The sequence below is a fragment of the Dermochelys coriacea genome, chromosome 5 (genome assembly GCF_009764565.3).
Source record: "Dermochelys coriacea isolate rDerCor1 chromosome 5, rDerCor1.pri.v4, whole genome shotgun sequence".
In the NCBI taxonomy this organism is placed as follows: domain Eukaryota; kingdom Metazoa; phylum Chordata; order Testudines; family Dermochelyidae; genus Dermochelys; species Dermochelys coriacea.
The window spans coordinates 101,860,258-101,885,153 of NC_050072.1; the positions used below are offsets into that span (position 1 = coordinate 101,860,258).

Sequence of the window (24,896 nt, forward strand, 5' to 3'; positions counted from 1 at the left end):
AGATAAGATGGGTATTGTCTTATGGGCCAGGCTCTTCTACTGTTAGTTACTGAAATTAATTCACCCCTTAGAAGTATTAGACAAGCTCAGGAATGAATAAATAATATAATTTTCAATGTTTTTCTGAAATTCTTAAGACAAAATTTGTTGCTGTGCTAACTGATCAAATGATGCATGTGTATTGGGTGGTTACACTGTAATTCTTAAATGATCTCAGATTTTCTTTTTAGTTGATTTTGTACTATATTTTATTATTCCAGTAAATAAATATAATAACCTCTCCAGCTCTCATAGGATATGCTCAGTAAGTTCACAATCCAAAGGAGATGAGAAATGATTCATAGACATTCTGTTCTAATTTTCTGTAATTACCTGTATGCCCAAAGTTAAATTAATTCTACCAGTACTAGTCCTTGCATTATTGTTTATTTGCTGTTGATCAGTAAAACAAAGTGGAATCTCTCCAATCTTTTGCACCTTGAATTACTCTTCTTTTGACCTCTGAACAGGTGCAAATTGGCACTGTTTTGCAGTGGTGTTTTCATGTATGTAGACTTCCTAGGCATGGGACCCAGGTACAGACAGACTGGTCCAGTAGCAGAGGTAATGGAGGGTGAGTGTGGATGTAGTGGACTATGATTTATTGGGGTGTGCAACAAATATGCAGACCATGTTCTCAAAGCCCTTTCCCAGAATGTGCTTGCATAGCTCAACACACCCAGCTTCCTTTTGGAGTTTGTGATGAAGCACAGGGGTTGTACAGCTGTGTTATGCAGGCTGGCCATCTATCTCTGTGTGCACCTGGAGCTCTGTACTGCAAGGAACTGAATACCCTTTCCCACTGACTTTAGTGTGATCTGGGAGCAAGTACCTTGCAAGATCAAGGCATTAGAAAAGTCAGCTGGAACTTGGATCTAGAGCTGCAGTTTTCCAGGGCAAATTTTTATAAAGCATTCAGATTTTGTTCCAAAGGACTATGTTCTGTTTTAGGTAGAAATCTGATCTGAAGTACAGGGAGATATGCGGGTGTCTCAGATATCACAATGTGGTGACTAATGAGTTACTTTTTAATAGTACTATAAAGCACAAATTAAAAAAAAATATGCTCGCTACCACAGGGTGGTTTGATTTAAATCAATGTGATTTAATTTGCCAATTTTAATCATTATTTAAATATCAAACAGGAAACCTTGACTTAAAGAATCAATTTAATTTTGTTTTCTATTTTCTAAGAAGTTTTAATTCTCATTGCTTTGGTAACCATTAACATTAAACATGTTGATTTGCAACTAAATATAGCCTTTACAATACATTTGGTGGTACTTTTAGCTAACCAGGAGGTTATACTATATCTACACACATTTATTTAAGAATTATACAGCTTACCATGCATTGATTCAAATTCTTAATGTTTACTTTTTTGTTACAAAATGGTTCATGATGCATTTCTTATTTACTATAGGACTAATTTTTATTTGGGACTTCTGTCAAGCTGTATTTGAAATCTAATTTTCATCCAAATTTAAAATGTTTGTTCATTTTTTGATCTTTATTAGTCAAATAAATCTACCTTAAATGTGCTGGATACATAAGAAAAAAAAGATATGTATGTTAAAACATATTCTCCATTTGAAACTGGTCTGTTAAACCAAAGGAAGTATTGTTGTGAATAGAACTGATTGATTGTTTCTGGTCACCATGTCCTTTGAGATTTTTAAACTAGTAGATCTCATCTTCTCACCTCATTTTCTTTTTCAGAGATGAAAAGAGAAAAAACAAGATTTCCGGCTTTTTCAATTTTGTTTCTCAATTTTGAATGAACTAATCATTGAACTGAATTAGTTGAATAAGGTGAAATGAAGAAAATATTTTCTCTGACCCCGTAGAAGAGGCTACTGCTGTCAGATGCTGATTTTAGTATTTCTACAGGCTCTGTTTGCAGGTGCTTAGCCAACGACATCTCGCAGTTCTGTGCTTTGGCTCTTTTAAAACTTTGGCAGCAAACACGTACTGCTTATTTTTATTTATATATGGAATATTTTAATTTAAATGATTTTAATAGATTATAATAAGGTTAGGTCTCATCTTATAATTTCAAATTTAATTTTAAATAGATATATTTTTACAAGTATTTTATTTAAATAAAAACACTTTTTTATCATTTGGTTTTGTGACTTGGGCTCAAAAAGATAAAAATGTGACTGCCATGTCTTTTTTTAAAAACTAGCTTTATTTTTACCACAGATCTCCTGACCTGCCTTGTGTTTGTTCAGTCAAAAGTAGGAAGGAAAGGGAGAAGTAGCTGATCTGTCAGGTTTTACACAGCAGGTACAGTACTTGGGTTAGAAATAAGTATAGATTGTGCTTCTCATATCAGTAATTTGCAATTCAATTATTGCAAATTGAACTCTTAAGCAATTAATTGCCACATTCATTTGTAAAAATATGTGCTCCCCTGTAAGGCTGACAAGCAGCTTCGATCTGTACACTTGACCATCTAAATATCTTATTATTTTTTGGGAATGGGAATAGTGTAAATTAAAGAGCATTTCCAAATGAGTTTTGTTATTTAAATGCCATCTGCTGTTCCTAAACTTGGCCTCTCAGGAGGTAAATGCATTACTTCATTTCCTTGTGGAAACCGAACTTGTCTGTATCTCCTTTATAGGTGGTGTGGTGTAGCTATCATATGATGACTTTTAGCTAAACTTAGATGGGGGTTATCTTTCAGTATTTTAAGAACTTCAGTTTGGTTTGTGATCCTGTTAGCTTTTACTCCTTGCTGATAATTCTCTATTTTTATATGTCAAAATTCAGAATGATGGCAACAGGTAAGAAACTTAACTGAGATCTGTTCATGTCTGAGGAATTTTTATCTTTTGTATACAAAGTATTTTTACATTTCCCTTCTCCATCTTTCAAGTGCTGTAAAACATTAGTCTGCTGCAAAAGTAAAGACTTAAATTGTAATCTTTTTGCAAAATATGGTCTACTTAATTATTCGAAGCATAAAAAATATATTCAGGCAGTAGATTGAGTACTCACAAGTATTAAATATGCTCCGTATTTCCTTCTCCAAAGCAGGACTTGTTGAGTGACTTTTTGAATTTTTTTTCTCCTCTCTACTTTCCTGTTTATCTCAAATGAAACAAATGATGTCGTTCTTACTATTGAAAGTTATTTTGGGGAAAATATGTTGTCATGTTTACACACCTACATTGGTGGTATCGTAAAAAATGTTTATGGGTATATATTCCATACCTATTCATTAATAAAAAAAAGAGGTACTGCAGCCAACATACTGTATTCAAAAATTGGAAGAACAATGTAGCAAGAATACAAGCAGTATTTATAATTTAAAGGATGTTGCTAATGAAATTCCTTTTTGCTACATTCAGCCAACAGGTATAAAAATACTTAAGAAAAAGGATTGTTATGGTAGAAAAGTATGTAAAAAGCTTCTTGTACCTATCTTTATACCACCAGAGTGGCATTATTCTTCCTGAAATTAACCAAAGTTGGCTTAGCACTGTAGTGTTACTTTCTCTATGGCAAAGAAGTCTGTATATTAAATTAAACCCAGCTCCTGCAACCATTTACATGTGCTCAGTTTTACAGGACTGAGATCTAAAACAGTAAAAGTTTGTAAGGCAAAGTAGTTTAAATTAAAAACTGTGTATTGTAAACAAGGAACAACAAATAGCACAAATGCATCCGATGAAGTGAGCTGTAGCTCACGAAAGCTTATGCTCAAATAAATTTGTTAGTCTCTACGGTGCCACAAGTACTCCTTTTCTTTTTGCGAATACAGACTAACACGGCTGCTACTCTGAAACAAATAGCACAGAAGCTGTCAGAGAAACTATACCTAGTAGCTTGGGAAAAATGAACACAGTTTCAACTTTCATTTTCTCTTCCCTTTCTTGTATTCTGGTGGTCCAATCTGCAGGAAAAATTAACTTTCATCCTGTAATAAAATTCTCTCTTTTTGCCTGGGCTGAATCGGCAACATCTGCATTGTAGTGGCAGAAATGTGTAGTTAAAGATAAATATCCGCAATCATGTCTCTAGCATTATCTTTAATAAACATAAATAAAATAAATCAACATTTCCCACACCTCCATATTTTATTTTATTGCGTATTTCTTGTATTTGGCATAGGAAATACAACAAAACACTGGCAAATGTAAACTACCATGAGAGGTGAATAGCTTTTGTACTTTGCACTTTGTACACAGAGCGTTCTGTGGTTCATGTGTCTCTTGTGTATTCACAATTCCGAGAACTCTCAGCTGATGGCTTCATTCCTGAGGTATAAAATAAAATCACTTTTGGGGTGGTAAAATATAGAAAAGAGTTAAAATATTTTGTAATCATGTTAGCTAATCCCTTGTTTATAATGCATTGTGATAGACAGGATGGAAAAGGTTTGGCTCACATGGGGACGGACTGTCTGTAGCCACAGATGGTAGAACACGTGTACTCTCTTAAAATGGAAGGTAAAAGATTTTTGTCCATACTGCCTTTGAAACTTACACCCTTACTTGTCTACTGTTAACTAATACCAATGATTCCTTCGTATTTCACTCTTGAGAAGAATGCTGAATGGTAGTGCAGCCATAGGAATTTTAGAAATAGAGCTAAAATGTTTAATAAATGAATCAATAGAAATTTTTATTAAAACTATTGATTTGTTTTATAAAGGAAGGGCATTATAACTTATTTTTGTCTTGCCATTTTATTAATAGGAAAAGTGAGAATAATCCCAGTGCATTGTGTAGATAGGTGCAAATCAATACTTTCTTTCAGTGCTTGTTACATTTACAACGCTATACAGGCATTAAAGAAAGAAATATGTTAAGGAAAAATCTTAAATTAAGAGGAAAATAGCTAGCCACAGAAGTTTTAAATCCAGCTCGGTGTTATTACCTTGTAACGTTTTTGGCTCTCTTCCTTTCCTCCCCTCCCGGGGAAAATTCACAAAAGTAACAAATCCCTTGTGATACCTGTTTTTGGCACTGACTTTATCACACTCAGTAACTGTTAAAGTTAGCTCTCAGTAATGCTTGCGCTTCCTTGACGATAAAAACAGAAGTGAAAGCGATGAGTGCTGCCAATCAATGCATTTGCTCCTCCCTGTCACAGAGCCTTTCAAGCCAGAGAATCTCTCACATAAAAACAGACAAAATAAAAACCTTCATTAAGATGCAGAAAGCCAGCTAACAGTCAGCGGCACTAAAAACTGAACCCCTATATGGGAAAAGAGGACCAGATGCAATACAGAATCCTCCTAAATCACCCTACCCAGTGTTACCAACCTTGGTTCAGTGGTTTAGTATCTAAACATTTTCCAGACTTTGTTTCTGTTTGGGTTGGAGTGGATCAAAGACGTTCCCCTGTTTCATTCCAAACTGCTTTGGTGAGAAGGAAAGGGGGCAAGGTGCTAACGAGTCTGGGATTTTCTTATCCCTGGTTCCTCCAGTAAGTGGACAGAGAGTACTGCTGCTGCCTCCTTTATGAGTTCATTTCCTGCTGCTAAACTGGACTGTTCTTGGACTGGGTTTCTCTGTAGCAAGCTGTTACTACGGAGTAGTGAGAAGGGCTATTAGCTTTTGGGGGAGCTAGCATTTTAGCCTGGAATAAGCAGAGCAAAGAAAATATTCTTCTGCTCAGGCATCCTGAATAGTTTGGGAAGAGAGATTACTGGCTTATTTTGTCCCGTGGGCAATGTGACTATCAGTGAAGCCACCCTCCCTTATAACTAAAAATATCCTATTTATTTTAGTATTGTATATGATACAAAATTGCCTGCCTACTAGGCAGCTCAGACAGAGAAACCAGTAATAAATCACATAGCAGATTTTATTGCTTCACAGTTGTAAACAAATACAACTCTGGGAGCATTCTTTTGAAAGAACACCCCCCCCCAATTTATCATATATCTCTAGGGTTTTCCACAGTACCTTTAGTGGAGCATATATGTTACCAGGAGTTTGTATCATACTACGATTAGCACAGAAATACTTTATTTTACTGATTTTCTTTTAATATTTTTGTAGCTAAATATTGAATGGGGAAAAAACAAAGCCAAAGATGGTTAATTAGTCACATTATGGGTCCTTTATTGATGTGTGGGGTTTTGGCAACAGTTACCTGGATTGGGTTTGGTCCAGTATTTCAGTGTACTGGAATGTAACCTTTAGATCTAAACTTCAGTTAGAAAATAGGTGTCTGATGATAGCTTGGAATGCGCAGTGAGATACATAGGGAGCCGTCCAGATAACGTCTGTTTGCTCATGTCAGCATAGAGCTGTAGCCTTGGCCCATACACAGTCTGCATGAAAGTCTAGTTTACTGGCACTTGAATGCTGACTGCTTGTTACAAGAGAGCTGCTATGCTGTGTAGACCGCAGTCCTGCAAATGCCGGTGGTACTACTTGCTTACAATTAAATACCTTTGTGTCAGTTGAAGTAGAAGGTAGCATGTATTTAGCTCACTATTAATGTTTGTTCTCAGTAAAGGAATAACTTTTTTTTTTTTTTTTATAAATGCCTAGCACAATTTAAGTCTATCCACTCCATGAAAGTGACTGGTCTCTTTGTGGGGGCTGCTTCTTTCATAATATGCCGTACAGTGTCATTGTGTTTCCCAGCAGTGACTGAGCTTCAGCAGGCAGACTGGGACTGAGAACCTGTAAATACCACTGAAAAACTGGAGCATTTCAAAACTGTTGTAAAACACAGGCTACAAAAATAATATAATTGAACAATTGCAAATGCTCTCTTTTAAAATGCCTAGAGCTTTTCCCAGTCTTTTTCCTGCCTGGCTTCCTGCGACAGCTATAAAGAAACAGTACACACCATACTAGGGGCTAGGAAACTCATTCACAACAGTCATGTAACCCAGAGCTCTCATCTAGGGCTTAGAGATGAAAAATTAGTTCATGAACCTACTGTGTCTCTCTCAGCTTATTGTCAGTTTAGTTCTGTATTAGAATTAGGGTTGCCAGGTGTCTGGGTTTTGACCAGAACACCCAGTCAAAAAGGGACCCTGGCAGCTCTGGTCAGCACTGCTGACCGGGCTATTAAAAATCCAGATGGCACGGGGCTGGCAGGCTCCCTGCCTGGCTCTGCGCAGCTCCTGGAAAGCTGCAGGCATGTCCCTCCAGCACCTAGACATGGGGTGGCCAGCCATGGAGCTTCCGCGTGCTGCCCCTGCCCTGAGCACCAACTCCACAGCTCCCATTGGCTGGGAACCATGGTCAATGGGAGCTGCGGGGGCAGCATGCTGAGCCCCTTAGTCCCTCCACATGCCGGCTGCTTCCAGGAGCCGCCTGAGATAAGTTGCCGCCCGAACCCTCTCCCGCAACCCAACACTCTGCCCCAGCCCTGAGCCCCCTGCCCCAGCCTGGAGTCCCCTCCCTCACCCTGAACCCTTCATTTCTGGCGCCACCCTGGAGCCTACACCCCCAGTCAGAGACCTCACCCCCTCCCACACCTCAATCCCCTACCCTAACCCAGTGAAAATGAGCAATTAAGTGAGGGTAGGGGAGAGTGAGCGATGGAGGGAGTGGGCGGGGCCTCAAGGCAGCACAGGGGCGGGGCAAGGGTGTTCGGTTTTGTGCTATTAGAAAGTTGGCGACCCTAATTAGAACTGAAAAGGGTACATTGGAATTTATAAAAACCTGCTCTGCCTGTCTCCAAATAGCAGCAGCAAAGGACTGCACCTGTGCCTCTGTTGTTTCTGTGCTGAAACTTCTTTGGGAAGCAGAACATTGCTATCATTGTCCGTGTACTGCTGCTTGGCTTTTGACAACAGTAGTGGAGAAGCATGATAGGTAATAGCAATGGGATAGGCACAATCCGAGGGGGATTTAAACACTTGGGGTGTGTAGGGAGTGGGAAGGGTTCCCACAGCCCTGTGCTGAATTTAAACGTCTGATTTCTCAGAGGCAAAGTAATTATGCGGTGATGCAGTGTATTCTCATGTGTGCAATAGTGGAGGGTGTGTTGCTAATTTAGCCAGTACCAAAGGGTAAATAGTGCTACAGGTATTGAAAAGAATGCTGGCATCAGCCCTAAGAAAGATCAGCATGCTTCAGACAACTGAGACAATTGCTATGTAAATCCCGCTTGGAGAGAGGGGGAGAGCCTGAGCTAGACCTGACCTTGGCCTCTGCCTTCCAAAACACAGGCCTTTACCACTTGAGCTAAGTGGGAAATCCCACAGCTGGCATTAGAAGCAAGTTCCTTTACCCTCTGTGTGGCCAGCTGCTAGAGAGTAACCTCACACTCTCTCCTAAATGGAAAGCCAAGTGCATTATAGCACGCTGCGTCCTACCTGCCATATCTGGGTCCGTTCTGTTTGTCCCTGTAACCATGCACAGTGATGATGTCACCCATATGTGAGGCTGAGGCGGTGCAGCTTGTGGGAAGTTGCCAACTTTTTAGTGACCCACTAAATGTAAAGTATTGAAAATACAGCTGCAGTCTCCTAGCTGTCCTGAGCTGCAGCTGCTTCCAGACAGTCTCCTGGTAGCCTGTCTAAGCTCTGGGTCAAAACACTGAGTGAGGCACTGTAACTTGTCACATGCTCATTCACTGAAGGCAGTTTTGAAAGTGCTGTGTGGGAGCAAACAGGCTCTTCAATTAAGACTCGATGCACTTGTGGAGGCCCCCCCCCCCCAGGAATGTCCACACGTGTTATACAGGCTGTGACGCTAGAACCGTTGCTCCACAGGAAGGGCTTGAAAAACCCACTTGTCCAGGATGAGTAGAAATTTTACCTGAGTAGATGGGGCTAGGGAGCTGCTGGCTCCTTCCTTGGTGGGGTGGGGGAAGGCCTGAATTTCATGGTCCCTGAGCCACTTGGTCTTGTTTGGGAAGGGGGAAAAGCTACACCAGTGTTTTAAGGAAAGGGAGGAGAGGGAGAGCACCATAGCATTGCTTTTCTTGTACAGGATGGGGAGCAGTGAGTAAAGAAGTCCATGTGGAGAAGAGGTGCTGGAACGCTGAGGGTCTCCTCTGTATCCAGGAGACTGGTAACCTAAGAGCAGGCTGCAAAGAGGTGAGGGGGCCCATGTTCATTTGTTTGGAGGATAATGGAGCCCAGTATTCAGTAATGGTAGCAGTGGGGTGTGAGGAGGTGCACTGCTTCTTTAAATGTGTATCAGGAGGCCAGGCGAGGGGTAAGGTGCAGAGTGAGGCTTGGGGAAATTCTGGGCAGGAGCTCTGCAGTGAAGCAGGGAGACAGCAGCTGGAGGGTTAATGGTGTCACTCTGATTCCAATAGTTCCACGTTCAGTGCTGGAAGAAAGCGACTCTTTGTGATATCCTTTATCGCTGCTGCATGACGTGAGAGAACATAGAGTTTGTTGATTTGGTGGAGAGATTAGATCCCAGAATGTATTAATGGGGAGAGTGCCAGCATGTATGTTGGAGAGAGCGATCAGAATTGATTTTATCTGGTGGGGAGCAGAACTGATGGGGCTGCAGGATGAGGATAAAGATGACTTGGTGCTGAGGAAGTGAAGAAGTAAACTAAAGAGACATGGCTTTAATGGGTGTTGAGTGGTGATGGAATGAGTACTTCTCACCTGGCCAGGTAGGTTGTTCCTTGGGCAAGAAGCTGCTGGACATTTTCAAGTTTACAGAGATTAGTCACCAGGAAGAGCTGTTCTGTTAACTGCTGTGACTGCCGTGCAGTATTAGGGATTAAAGGAAATATGTCACCTCTTTACCAGCCTGGCTGCACCTGCCACTGCTTTTAGGAGCTTCTTGGACTCCTTTTCTGTGGCCTAACTTCCTCATCAGGCGGATTACAGCTGTAGGCTTCTTTTGAGAAGTTGCTGTCATATAGGGGGCACCAACTGCAGCATCTCTCACCCATAACCCTTCTCACCAATATGCCATTTTATACCAAGCTTCACCTGAAGTTCCAGGTCCAGCTCGTTGGAGCTAAATGTCTCTCTTTACCCAGGATTGGACTTAATTCTTTGACAGTACCTCCGTAAGCAACTGCCAGAGTTGCTTTAATGAGCTTAACACACTGTTATAAACGTCCTTACTGCATTTATTGCTACCAACTTGTCTTAAACCTTTTGAAGAAAAACAGTTTTGTATTGGTAAGATCTTGACTTGTGAATGTTATGAATGAACATTTAATTATATGCTGTATTTTGTACTACCCTGTGGAATGCAAAGCTCTGATTGTCATAGTCTGTTACGTGCTGTGGGAGGGGATGTGTAGAGGTTTGCATTGCTGCTTGTGCCAGGGAGAGCCGTTCCAGGCTTTTCAGTGTTTGCAGGCCAAGGCCAGTGAACGCCTGACCTACATACAGAATCCTGAAAAGGCCTAGTGTGTGATCTGTGTGTTGTCTCCTCCCCATCCCTCTCCAGTTAACACCTGCTTTGGGAGACTTTCACTCTGTGTTGGTGCTGGGTGATTTTCATCTCAGCTAGCAGCTTTGTCTGGGTGGATGAAAACATTAATAAAAATGTTTTCTTTTGGAGAATTATCAATAGCTTTGCATTTCCTGATGTTTTAAAAATGCTAAGTAATGGCTGTTTGGCTTCCCACCCCTGACCTTTACCTGAGTAGAGAACATGATTATATGGCAGTAGTGCACAGAAATGTTTCCTAACTACTGTAGATACTTTGAACAAACCTCAGTGAATATTCTTATCCCAGGTAATTTCTTATCCCAGGTTTTAGCAATTCACTATAAACACAAAAGAGAGCAGGGAAGAAAATGTGAATTCAGGGAATATTTCCTTTTCCTCATTGTTCCTTCATTTTGAAAGAATATAATGCTCACATAAGGGAGAGATGAGCATTTCCTTTTCTCTACATTTTATTTATCCTGGGTGAGAGAATTAATAACTGCTCACAGCTGAGCTGTGGATACTGAACGTAACTAGAGTCTGCTGAGATAATCTCAGTTAACACACAAGGGTCTGTAACCCAGGTCTAGTCTGAGGCCAGATCCACACTACCAATTTACATCGATTGTAACTATGTCACTTTCGGGGCGGAGGGTGTGTGAAAAATCCACCCCCCTGAGTGATGTAGTTATACCGACCTCACCCCCAGGGTAGACTGCACTATATTGACGGGAGACATAGCTACCACCACCTCCCGCAGTGGTGGATTAACTATGTCGATGGGAAAAGCTCTCCAGTCGGTAGTGTCTTCACTAAAGTACTACAGTGATGCAGCTGCAGTGCTGTCTGTGTAGACAAGCCCTTAGTGGGAGAATCACGTAATTCCACCCCAAAGGAGGTGATGGCTGGAGGCTCGTTGCCTTTGCAGATGCACTCAGAGTGGACAGTGGTGCAGCTAGCCTGGTAACTGAAGTTAGCTGATGATGAATGACAAAAACAATGCTCAGGGCTTGGGGATACTTAATGGATGAGAAATAGGGTTTTGCAGTGCTGTGCTAAATTCAGTCTCAGATTAAGCATGGCCTTAGACGAGGCATATAAGGACCATAGCCATGCAGATACACTGTAGGCAGTGTGCCCATAGAGGTATAATTGCCCCTGCACCAGAATCCAACTGCATGATCTACCAAGAGGCAAGACTATGGCAGGTGTGTATGCCCTTTTCTCTCCTCCCACTGTTCCTAAGGTGTAGCCAAAGCATTACTTGATGTGCCCTCTTAACTGCACACAAGAATCATAGGACTGAGGGTTTGAAAATTTAAATGTAATATATATCTGGTAGATACAGAAAAGATGATCTTCCGCAGAGCACATGCCACAGATCTTAAAGGGAGTAAAGCAAGTTTCAGTGATAGGCCCTTGTGCAATAGGAACTGAAAGAAAAAATGGGGTCACTCCCACCCAGCTATACATAAATGTATTTGGCTGATCCTTGTAGGTGAACATCAATTGTTCAGCTTCATAAAATCTAGCGATAGGCTATGGTGCTCTTGGTATTTTAATTATCAGAATCTAGAATTATGGAATATTTTATCCTCTCTAAGTTCTTCTCATTTGACTCTCACTGACATATCATAGAATCATAGAATATCAGGGTTGGAAGGGACCCCAGAAGGTCATCTAGTCCAACCCCCTGCTCAAAGCAGGACCAAGTCCCAGTTAAATCATCCTAGCCAGGGCTTTGTCAAGCCTGACCTTAAAAACCTCTAAGGAAGGAGATTCTACCACCTCCCTAGGTAACGCATTCCAGTGTTTCATCACCCTCTTAGTGAAAAAGTTTTTCCTAATATCCAATCTAAACCTCCCCCATTGCAACTTGAGACCATTACTCCTCGTTCTGTCATCTGCTACCATTGAGAACAGTCTAGAGCCATCCTCTTTGAAACCCCCTTTCAGGTAGTTGAAAGCAGCTATCAAATCCCCCCTCATTCTTCTCTTCTGCAGACTAAACAATCCCAGCTCCCTCAGCCTCTCCTCATAAGTCATGTGCTCTAGACCCCTAATCATTTTTGTTGCCCTTCGCTGTACTCTTTCCAATTTATCCACATCCTTCTTGTAGTGTGGGGCCCAAAACTGGACACAGTACTCCAGATGAGGCCTCACCAGTGTCGAATAGAGGGGAACGATCACGTCCCTCGATCTGCTCGCTATGCCCCTACTTATACATCCCAAAATGCCATTGGCCTTCTTGGCAACAAGGGCACACTGCTGACTCATATCCAGCTTCTCGTCCACTGTCACCCCTAGGTCCTTTTCCGCAGAACTGCTGCCGAGCCATTCGGTCCCTAGTCTGTAGCGGTGCATTGGATTCTTCCATCCTAAGTGCAGGACCCTGCACTTATCCTTATTGAACCTCATTAGATTTCTTTTGGCCCAATCTTCCAATTTGTCTAGGTCCTTCTGTATCCTATCCCTCCCCTCCAGCGTATCTACCACTCCTCCCAGTTTAGTATCATCCGCAAATTTGCTGAGAGTGCAATCCACACCATCCTCCAGATCATTTATGAAGATATTGAACAAAACGGGCCCCAGGACCGACCCCTGGGGCACTCCACTTGACACCGGCTGCCAACTAGACATGGAGCCATTGATCACTACCCGTTGAGCCCGACAATCTAGCCAGCTTTCTACCCACCTTATAGTGCATTCATCCAGCCCATACTTCCTTAACTTGCTGACAAGAATGCTGTGGGAGACCGTGTCAAAAGCTTTGCTAAAGTCAAGAAACAATACATCCACTGCTTTCCCTTCATCCACAGAACCAGTAATCTCATCATAAAAGGCGATTAGATTAGTCAGGCATGACCTTCCCTTGGTGAATCCATGCTGACTGTTCCTGATCACTTTCCTCTCCTCTAAGTGCTTCAGGATTGATTCTTTGAGGACCTGCTCCATGATTTTTCCAGGGACTGAGGTGAGGCTGACCGGCCTGTAGTTCCCAGGATCCTCCTTCTTCCCTTTTTTAAAGATGGGCACTACATTAGCCTTTTTCCAGTCATCCGGGACTTCCCCCGTTGATCCATACTTTGGGGCAGATCAATATCTCTCCTTCCTTTAAATAATTCTTCACAAATTTTGAGACCCATACTCTTTGCAGGGTCTCAGAGCCTGGGAGCCAGCCTGAACGGGTACACTGCTATTTTTAGCCCCATAGCATTAGGCCAGGTGGGTTGACCCAGGCTCTGAGAGTCCCAGATAAACTGAGTCCCAGCTCATGAGTTTCCCTGCCTTTGCACAGGAAAATTCCTTCTAAGGCATCTGTCCCTAATATGCAGATTGGAGATTTATAAATTAAATATGCTAGGGAATATTCATTAACAATCTTAACTGAGAATTTCTGAACTTTAAAAAAAGTAAAAGTGTGCGTACACACTTTGAAGTCTGCACAGCTCTTTTAGCAAGTGAAGAATTAATAACCTTTAAGAATTAATAACCGTTAATAACCTTTAGTTAAAGTTAACCAGGTTTTGGTACCGAGTACTTTTGTTGATCTTGTAGAAATCTTCTATTCCACTTCTGGAGACCACTTGTACGGAAAGGGAGCTGCTTTATTAAGAAACAGTATTGACCATTTCTATCAAACAACCTGTACACTATGCATGTTAACCTTTGAACCCGTGAATCTGCATCCCTGCTTCTTCCATCAACTAAGGTATATGAACAGTTTTCTAAAATTCTCTCAGAGCTGCCCTATCACCCACACTAATAATGATGGCATTGCTAAGTAGCCAGGCTACCAGATTTTTAACCTTCAATGATCTATATTTATTTTGAACAGCTGCCGATGACATGGTAAAAACGCCAGCAGCTACTCAACATGAGCTGTTTCACTATTGGTGGAGCGGCACTAATGCCAGAGCAGTGGTGGGAAAATTTCAGAATATAGCCAGTGTAGACGCACCCTTAACTTACTATGTGAAACACCCTCATTATAAACAGCATCTCAGAAAATACAAGCCAACTGCCAGGAACAGCTTTATGTAAACAGAGCAAATGCTTGTAAAGTACAGCTGAGTCTGGCTTCAGTAACCAGCTCCTCTAAAGGAAGCTAAAGCTTTATTTTTATTTGACAGACATTATTCAAACCAGAGTTATGTCAGCCAAACTCATCTGCAGTACAGCAAGCAAGTTTCCCCCAAAACAGGCTAAGGTTCAAAACAATCCCAAAAGTGTCATTTAATATACATTAGGGTGAGTGAGCAATAACCCTGTAACCTAAGTCTAGCAGGAATAATCAGCAGGGAGAATGCTCTTCAGTGTTGAAGTGTAGAAAGGTCTTTGTATGAAATTTCTCTCTAGTAACCAGAAGCTAAGCTTTTATTTAAAAGAAAAAAACGGTTTCTAGAGCTCCTAGCAGTGAAGATATCCTAGTTATGTGAATTAGTGTTACCGTTTGCTTACTTCAGTGTGTTTGCAAACTCAGTAGCATACACCATGTGTAAGAGTGGGAATTTCACTTAACCCCCTACTCATCTTCATCAGGACCATTTGTATGCTGGTGACACACAGGTCCTAACTGTACCAGGGCCTCACAATTCCTGCAGCCCCCAGTCAGTTCTGTAGCAAATGGAAAATTCTGAGGCAATACTGATGGCAAAAATCATTCCAAAGCATATTTTTGTTGAATCAATTTAAAAAGACAATTCTACAGATTGCACACCATTATATTTTAGAAACTTTTCCTATTTGCATCGAGATAGAGTAACAACAATCCAGAGTAGGACATGCTATGTTTGACCAGAAATTCCCAGGGAATGATGTGGAAAACACTCCCTTTCATAATGCATTGGCTTGATGAGCCAAAGTCACAAGGAGATGTAGGATTCCTTGCCAGAAAAGTGGTGATATGGGGAATGCCAGCTGGGACAGGGAGCCCCAAAGGACACAACTGAGCTATCCACGTTTTTCTTGGTTCTTCACTCAAATTTTTTTGGGGGGTAGGAGGAGGGTCCAGTGACAAGGGCTTCTACTGTTTTAAAAAGTTCTGCTAAACATCAAAACCTGCTAGACTTCCCTTATTAGTGCTTATTGCATGCTCTTACATAGCTTGTTATGGGAAAGTTTGTTTACTGTGTGCTCTTACGCTGTACATAATTTTGCCCTTTTATTATTCTGCCCAGGCTATTTTAGCCCCATACTGCAAGCCCCACAAGCCCAAGTCAGTTGACACAGGCTCTGAGATTTGCTGCCCCAGGTCTTTTTATTTTTTGTCATATAGACATGCTCTTATTTGGGGGGAGGGGTAAAGGATCAATAGGAGCAATAGATGCTGCACCATTGCTGTAGCTGGGAGTGTTCCACTCTGAATCTTGCTGAATCCTTTTAGAACCTAGTGGCCTTGAGCCATCTCACTGGCTCCCTGCTTCCAAGCTCAGCTCCTGCAGGAGCCATACTGTACAGGTCTCCATATAGGCCAGTGCTGTAAGAAGAGGCTGGGAGGAAGGCAGATAAGTTAATGTGACATGATTAGGATCTGCATTTACTTGCCTGAAAAAGCTGAAAGGATTTCCAAAGGAGCTACAAGGCTTCCTTTTGCATCCCTCTTCCCATAAATCCTGCCGAGATGCTTCTGTGGGACTTGTGGGAGGGGGGGAAGATGTCACAGTGGTGGATGACTTTGTTGTAATGTTCAACGTAGTCCCAAAGCAAATACCTGCAGTACAGGATGTGGTTAGCTGCTCATAGGTGACTGTGTAAATCATAAAGTGTCATGTTGTCATCTCTGTACAGGACTGAATCACAGAGGATGCCTCCTTGGGGCAGAGCACATGGGAACAGGCTAGGAGAGTGATGCCATCAGAGGATTGTTTCTTTTGCAATGTGGGATGAGCCAGGCCAGCAACAACTGAGTGAACAGCCACTATCACCAACTTAATTCCCCCAACCAACCAGACTTTAGCAGGGAAATTAATTTACTTATGCATTTTCTTCACCTGCAATGTGGAAATGCTTAGCAGGATTAAAAAATGAATTGGGTGTTTATATGGAACCTGAGAACATTCACGGTTACATGAGATGGGATTAAAGAGAAATGACAAGGGATATAAACCCTCATTCTCCAGGGAATAAGTCAATCACTAACACCCTGAGTTTAGGAAGAATGGTGCTATGATTAATCTTACTCTGGATATACATCTCTATGTATCTTAGGCCCCATTCTTCACTGCCATGTACCTGATGTAGTTATCTGGTCTCATGATTACAGGACTAGCTACATCTCTGACTCATTCCCTGGTCTCTGAGTGCACAACCCAAGCATGTCAGACCTTTCTTAGGATGGAACCCTTCAGTTCTCCCACTCTTACATGACGTCCTAGCCCACAGGGTCCTGTGCTTACCTACAACAGGTCCAACTGGGTTCAGGTACCTGTTGTTTTTCCATTCGGGAGCTTGGGACCAGAGGTTAACAGAGTGATCAGGCAGCCTTCTTAGACCAAAGGGTCTTTAATCTTAACAGTAAGAACAATGCATAGTAAAGAACAGTGTTATCAGACACAGAAATGAACACCATTTGTTGGGGAAGAGTCAGCACAGTTTTTGTAAAGGGAAATCATGCCTCACCAATCTACTGGAATTCTTTGAGGGGGTCAACAAACACGTGGACAAATGAAATCCGGTAGGTATTGTATATGTAGACTTTCAGAAAGTCTTTGACAAGGTCCCTCGCTGAAGGCTCTTAAGCAAACTAAGCAGTCATGGGATAAGAGGGAAAATCCTCTTATGGATCAGTAACTGGTAAAAAGATAGGTCAGAAAGAGTAACAATCAAAGGTCTGTTTTCAGAATGGAGAGTGATACACAGCGGGATCCCCCCAAGGATCTGTACTGAGCCAGTGCAGTTAAGCATATTCATATCTGATCTGGATAAAGGGGGTCAAACAGTGAGGTGGCAAAATTTGCAGACGATACAAAATTACTCCATGAGAGTTAAGTCCAAAGCAGACCGCGAACAGTTACAAAGGGATCTCACAAAACTGGGTGACTGGGCTGCAAAATGGCATATGACGTTCAGCTTTGATAAATGCAAAGTAATGCACATTGGAAAACATAATCACAACTATACATACAAAGTGATTGTGTCTAAATTAGCTGTTAGCACTCAAGAAAGAGATTTTGGAGTCATCGTGAATAGTTCTCTGAAAACATCTGCTCAATGTGCAGCAGCAGTCATAAAAACTAACAGAATGTTAGGAACCATTAGGAAAGAGAGAGATTAGAAGACAGTAAATATCATAGAGGAGAGGCTGAGGGAGCTGGGATTGTTTAGTCTGCAGAAGAGAAGAATGAGGGGGATTTGATAGCTGCTTTCAACTACCTGAAAGGGGGTTTCAAAGAGGATGGCTCTAGACTGTTCTCAATGGTAGCAGATGACAGAACGAGGAGTAATGGTCTCAAGTTGCAATGGGGGAGGTTTAGATTGGATATTAGGAAAAACTTTTTCACTAAGAGGGTGGTGAAACACTGGAATGCGTTACCTAGGGAGGTGGTAGAATCTCCTTCCTTAGAGGTTTTTAAGGTCAGGCTTGACAAAGCCCTGGCTAGGATGATTTAACTGGGACTTGGTCCTGCTTTGAGCAGGGGGTTGGACTAGATGACCTTCTGGGGTCCCTTCCAACCCTGATATTCTATGATTCTATGATTCTATGATCATAATGCCACTATATAAATCCATGGCCCATACCTAGAATACTGGGTGCAGTTCTGGTTGACCAATCTCAAAAGAGATATTAGAAATGGAAAAAGCACAGAGAAGGGCAAAAAAAAAATGATTAGGGGTATGAAACAGCTTCCATATGAGGAGAGATTAATAAGATTGGGACTTTTTAGCTTGGAAAAGAGATGAGTAAGAGGGGATATGATACCATAGAGGTCTATAAAGTCATGAATGGTGTGGTGAAAGTGAATAAGTAAGTGTTTGTTTTACACCTTCATGTAACACAGGAACCAGAAGTCACCAAATGAAATTAATAGGCAGCAGGTTTAAAACAAACAAAGTATTTCACACAACTCTCAGACAACCTGTGGAACTCGTTGCCATCAGATGTTGTGAAGGCCAAAAGTATAAGTGAACTCGAAAAAGAATGAGGTAAAGTTCTTGGAGGATAGGCCCATCAGTGGCTATTAACCAACATAGTCAGGGATGCAACCCCATACTCTAGGTATCCTTTTGCTACTGACTGCCAGAAGCTGGGACTGGAGGACAGGGGATGGATCATTCAATAATTGCCCTGAAGCACCTGGCATTGGCCACTTTTGGAAGACCGGATACTGGGCAAGATAGACCATTGGTTTGGCCCAGTGCGACTGTTCTTATGTTCATAAAGTAATAAAGTTTTTTCAAACAACAAATATATGCATGTCTCTTACCCTATCACCATAGGATGAAAGGTCTAGCTTTAGGCCCCTAAGTGCATGGGTGTCTGTCTGTTCCCTGCAAACTGCTCCCAAACAACTGCCTACCTCTTCTGGGCAGAGAGAGACCTGAAGGGTTTATAGCCTTTTGATCTGTTGGTTCTCAGCACTGACAAAACAAGCTGTAAAACCTGAATGGGGCCAGGCAAGTAGGATCTTCCCAGTTTATAGCCCAGACATTGTCTCTTAATTCCTGAAGTGTTTATATAGCATTCAGAAACTATTACAGAACACCCCACCTATTTCACATCTACATCTATGCAAAATGTCACCAGCAATGTAAGTCAGGGGATAATTCTAACTTGGTAGGGTTTGTCTGGGTATAAATGACCAGGCAAGGTGCAGTGGAGGATTGGGCCCTTTGGTCTTTCATGACCAGTAGAGATTTTTAGCAAAGATTTGTGTGTTAGTAAAGAACCCGCTTTCTGAAAAAGGTGCAAAATTGAATCTCGGGGCAGAGGAGAGCTTGAGTGTCTAATTCAAAACAATTTAAAAACTGCTTCATTGAGCAATAGCACTTTATATAACTAGTCTCTGCTTGTTTTGCATTTACCCTTAAGACTCTAGTTCATCGTATTCATACGCAGGCATGGGATAAGCATGTAAAAATATAGGGCTAGTAAGGGCAGAAACCTTAAGGGTGGGAATGAAAAATGTAAGCTCCTTTTCTAATTCTTTTGTACATTCTCTCTATTAGAGGGTGTGTTTGTGTTTTCTTCCTCTTTATGGAGTTGCATTTTTCATTTGAACTCTCCTGTCATCCATAGCCTTGTCCATGTTAGGAAAGCTTCTCACTGACCATGGTGCAGCTGAACATGGTTTATTTTGGCCTGCATCTCCAAGTAAACCATGTACAGCACTATTCCAGGAATGGTTAAAACCTACTGCACCACACGTTCCGAATCTGTGCATGTTAAACACAATTGAGCATCGATTTAGCTGATCTGCACCTACGCAGACAGTACAGTTCAGCATGTATTGTGAAAAGAGAGAGATGTTAAAACATTGTTTTGTAGAATATATTTGGCTTACATCAAGCTAGGTCATCTTTTTCCATCTTGGAACAGGCACTTGACAGTTTCATTTCATTTCATTTCAGAAAGTCAAGAATCAATTCTTAGGGCTTGTCTACACTGGCACTGTACAGCACTGCAACTTTCTCACTCAAGGGTGTGAAACCCCCCCCCCAAGCGCTGCAAGTTTTGGCGCTATGAAGTGCCAGCGTAGATAGTGCAGCAGCACTGGGAGCTACTCCCGTCGTGGAGGTGGTTTTTTAGAGCGCTGGGACAGCTCTCTTCCAGCGCTCTGCCACGAGGGCAGCACTTCAACGTTGCCAGTGAAGACGTGCCCTTAGTGTTTTTCCATAGTACAGTGGTTAGCTGTCTGGGTTCTCTTTCCCAATCGCTGTGCTAAGTCGCTGCAGCGATTTCTTCTTGCTTCCTAAATCTTATTTTATGCATAGAAGTACACCAGTTTAAAGGTGCAATTTTAAAATGGATGTAGTTAAAAACCTGTGCAACTTTGTAATTGATACTTGTGTGGCCATACAGGTTTTGCAGCAGCTCAGCTTGGACATGAGCTACAAGTACATTAGGTCAATGTAGCTGTGATGGGCAGGGGTATGAAAAAAATCTATGCTGACCTAACTGCCAGAGAAGACGCAGCTCTGTAGATGGAAGAGGGCTGCTGTCTTTTGGGGAGGTGGTCTTTTGTGCAGCAACAGGGGGAAAAAAAACCTTGTGTCAGTGTAGGCTGTGTCCACATTACAGGCTTATGTCAGCCTAGCTACAGTGATGTGGCTATGCTGTTATGGTCTCTCTAGTGTAGACCTACCCAAAGGCCTGTGCTGCTGTACAGCCATAGCGTAGATGCCACAGTGACAGGAGGAGTTTTCCTGCTGGTGTAGTTAATCTGCACCCTCAAGAAGTGGTACTTAGGTTGACGGAAGAATTCTTCCCTGGACCTACTGGTGTCTACACTGGGACTGGGGTGAGCTTAATTAGCTCTGTCTGGGCTGTGATTTTTTCCACACCTCTGAGTAATGTAGCTAGGTTCACCTAAGGTTTTAGTTTTGACCAGGCCCTGGTCTACACTTAAAATTTAGCTCACTGTAGCTGTGGCACTCGGAGGGGGGAGGGAGAAGGAGAGGGCGAGTTTAAAAATCCACACCCCTGACCAACATAGCTAGCCTGACCTAACTCCTGGTGTAGACATGGTTCAGTCAATGAAAGAATGTTTCCATTGTGGTGACTGCTGTCGCTCAGGGAGGTGGTGTTCCTACAACAGAAAACCCCTTCCATCTCCTTATGCTGCAGCTATGCTATGGTATTCAGCTACATTTGAAGCTGTGTGTGACAAAGTTCCTGCTCTGCCTTGGTGGGTCTTGCACTTATTGGCAGATTTGCTCGCCTTGTAGCTTCATGGCAGCCCCTCAGCTTGGCCGTTTTTCTGAACCCACAGTCCAGATCAGCTCCTCCTGTGTCTGACCAGGAGTTGGGAGGATTTGGGGGAAACCCAGGCCCACCCTCTACTCCAGGTTCCAGGCCAGGGTCCTGTAGAATGCAGCTGTCTAGAGTGTCTCCTGGAACAGCTGTGCAACAGCTACAGCTCCCTGAGCTACTTTCCCATGGCCTCCTCCTAACACCTTCTTTATCCTCACCACAGGACCTTCCTCCTGGTGTCTGATAATGCTTGTACTCCTCAGTCCTTCAACAGTCTGTGTTCTCACTCTCAGCTCCTAGTGCCTCTTGCTCCCAGCTCCTCACAAGCACACCACAAACTGAAGTGAGCTCCTTTTTAAAACCCAGGTGCCCTGATTAGCCTGCCTTAATTGATTCTAGCAGCTTCTTGATTGGCTGAAGGTGTTCTAATCAGTCTGTCTTAATTATCTCCAGAAGGTTCCTGATTGTTCTGGAACCTTCTCTGTTCCCTTACCCCGGGAAAAGGGACCTGCTTAACGTGGGACCAACATCTCCCTTCTATTACACTCTTGCATCCCTCTGGCCTGGAGGCCATCTAGCTGCTGCTAGACTCTGGGCTCTCCTTGCTGCTATTGCTGTTGCTGCTCCAGCTGCTTCCCTGGCTGGACCAGATACCACCCTCTCTGCTACCTGGTTGCTGGCTGGCTAGTGGACGCCCCACCCTTGGGTGCTGCTACTGTTCCAACTGCAGCCCCTTGGATGGGGCCTGCTGGCCCACTCCCCAGAGGGGGAGAGTGAGGGACCCCAGCTGTTGCTGCTGTGAACACCACTACCACCTGAGAGGGGTCCTTTTTGCCTGCCTGGACCACCACCTGGAATTCCTGGAGCTGCTGCTACTGGGGGGTCTGCTGCCTGGAGCTGCTGAAGCCCCAAGGAGGAGAAGAAGGGGACCATCTAGCAGTGGGGGAGCACCTAGAGAGTTTGCAGACCACCAGGAGGGGGCCCTAAGACTGAGTAACTTTCAAACTGTCTCTTGTGGTGGGGTCTTGACCGTGTTTCCAGGGACACAGGGGGTGTGGTGTGGAGCTGCCCCCGATCTATCTGTGTCCCCCCCACCCCCCACCATTACTACCACCACCGCTGCCCCCTCCACCACCTCCACTTGCTGTATACCATCTGCCTCAGCTCCTGCCTCTGGACTCAGCTGCTTGCTTGGCTTGCCACGCTCTGATTCCACCCAAGGGCCAGAAGCAGTAACCAGCCCACATTGACTTTGTGCAAGCGCACGTGGGCGCATGTGCTCCCCCCCAGACTGCCCACCCCACGGCTTTGTCCTTGCAACCTGCCCCATTTGCCACTTGCAGCTTTTGCCCCCCCTTTGCCCCAGCCCCCCCTTACTAGCCTCAGTTTGTTCGCCTGCCCCAGCCTCTGAAGCTAGCCCCTTGGTTTTCCTGCCCTAACTCCAGCCCGCTTAGCCCCGTGCGCCCATGACTCCTCCCATGTGCTTTTGCCACTCCCCATTTTAGTTTCAACCCTCTTCACTGCACCCCCAATGTTGTATTCCCCGCTCCCCTAGTGCACCTAGAGGAGCCGGAATTCCACCCTGTGTCGGCGACTGACCCCTAACCCCTGATTGCCCCCCCGTCCAGCCCACCCCTTTTGGCGCCCTCCTCCCCTGCCTGCAGCCTAGTGGGGAGGAGTGGTCGACCTGCTTCCCCTTTCCCCTCCTTATTCTGGTGTCTCCCCTTCCCTCCCTGCTCACGAAGCTGGGGGATGAGACGGGTGGGGTTCCTCCAGCAGCCCCTCCTGCTCCTCCGTCACCCCCCCCCAAGCCTCTACCTCCACTGCCAAACCATCTGCCACCGCCCCCGCTGGGGCGCCAGCAGTGACGAACACCGGGGTGACCTCCGCTGCTGCCACGTCCTTCCCCCCCTCAGATTCAGGGGGAGCCCCCCCAGCCAGCGGGAAGGGCCAGGGTACGAAGAAGGGGAAGGGCTCTGCTAAAAAGACCAGGCCCTCCATGGCAGAGGCTGCCCCCAATGCCCCAGCCCCACCACCAGCTGGGGCGTCCCTCCCCGCTGTTCCCTCCACCAGCTCTGCGGGTGTCCCTCCTCTGGCCTCCAGGGTGTATGCCCAGGTGGTGGCAGCCCCCCCCGCCTGCCGCTACGTCATCTCTCCCGCCCACCGCCTCCGCTACCATTTATAGCGGCCGGGGCCCCTTTCCCACCATGAACAGGAAGAACGGCGTCCGTTGCCTCCTGGTGCCCGCCTCGCCCCACGTGGAGACCTATGTGCGGGCGTTGGTGAGGGTGGTGGGGCCCACAGCCATTGTGGCAGCCTCCAAAATGTATGGCAAGGTTGTCTTCTTAGCATCGGAGGCCGCCGCCTAGGAGGCGGTGGAGAAGGGCCTGGCAGTAGGGGGGCGTGTTCGTCCCCTTGGAGCCGCTAGAGGACATGGGCGTCCGCCTGGTCCTGACCTCCGTCCCTCCCTTTCTTCCCAATGCCACCCTGTTACCCGCCCTCTCTACCCTGGGGAAACACATCTCTGTCATCAGCCCTCTCCCGTTGGGTTGGAAAGACCCTGGCCCCCCGTCACGTCCTCTCGTTCCGCCGGCAAGTGCAGCTTCAACTGCTGCCGGCAGCGTGTGACGGAGAGGCGCTCGAGGGGTCCTTCCTAGTCCCCTACCAGGGGGCCCGTTAGCGGGTGCACTACTCCACAGGGGAGGCCCGGTGCTACCTCTGCTGGGCAATGGGGCACGTCCGGAGGGACTGCCCCCTGGCCCAGCAAGGAGGGGCATCGGGGACCCCTGAGCCCCAGCAGGGCACCAGCCCCGTCATTGGCGGCGCACCTGGCTGCCCGGCGCCCGAAACCACCCCTCCTCCTTCCCCATCCACCATTGCTCCCGCTCGGGCCCAAGGGGCACCTTCCCAACTATGTCCAGATGAGCAGGAGAGCCCCACCCCCGCTGCTTGCAATCTGGCGGGGCCTGTGGAGGAGGGTGAGGTAGAGACACCACCGGCATGGGAGAGGGCCTGCCCCAAGGGGAATCTTCCCTCCCTTGTGCTGCCCCACCATTACCCCCTCGAGTCCCTGAGCCATCGCCTCTGCCCCCGACACGACCCCTGCTAGCCAGCCCCCGGATGATGCCATGGAGGGCTGGGCCCTAGTCCAGGGGAAGCGGGGCAAGCGGAAGGCTCGAGCTCCGCTCCTCCCATCGGATGCGGAGGCCCCCCGGAAGACCAGGAAGGAGGGCACCGATGCCGAGCCTTCCGCTTTGCCCATGGGTGTGTTCCATCCACCGGTGCCGGCTGGGGAAGACGTGGCAGCACTGGAAGGCAGTATTTCCTCTCCACGGGAGTCCCTCCCCTGCGAGGCCCCCGAGGGAGCCCGCCCTGCCCTGGCGCCATCTGAAACCTCAGTGTGCCCTGAGGCGACCACCGCATCAGGTGCCGGCGTGGAGAATCCCGGGGTGAATGATGATGAAAAATGATTTCCCGTCCATATATGAGGAGATCGAGGCCCTGGGTCTGACCCTCGTCACCCAGGGGGAGGACGACCTTATGCCAGCGGGCCTTGATCTGGGCGACTTCACTCCAGCCCCCCTTTCCCCATGCTCCCTCCC

The 24,896-nt window shown here is 45.0% G+C and overlaps 1 protein-coding gene across 6 annotated transcripts in view; it reads left to right on the plus strand.

The window, feature by feature from the left end:
• The window catches only part of KANK1 (KN motif and ankyrin repeat domains 1), a 179,974-nt gene that overhangs the window by 81,275 nt on the left and 73,803 nt on the right, over positions 1-24,896 (plus strand). Inside the window, exon 1 of one of the 6 annotated variants that reach the window (XM_038402901.2) lies at positions 9,322-9,603. The exons of the other annotated variants lie outside the window; for them this stretch is intronic. The gene's annotated coding sequence lies outside the window, so the exon portion shown is untranslated. Of the gene's footprint in view, positions 1-9,321; positions 9,604-24,896 lie in introns of those variants that run through there. 6 annotated transcript variants of the gene reach the window in all.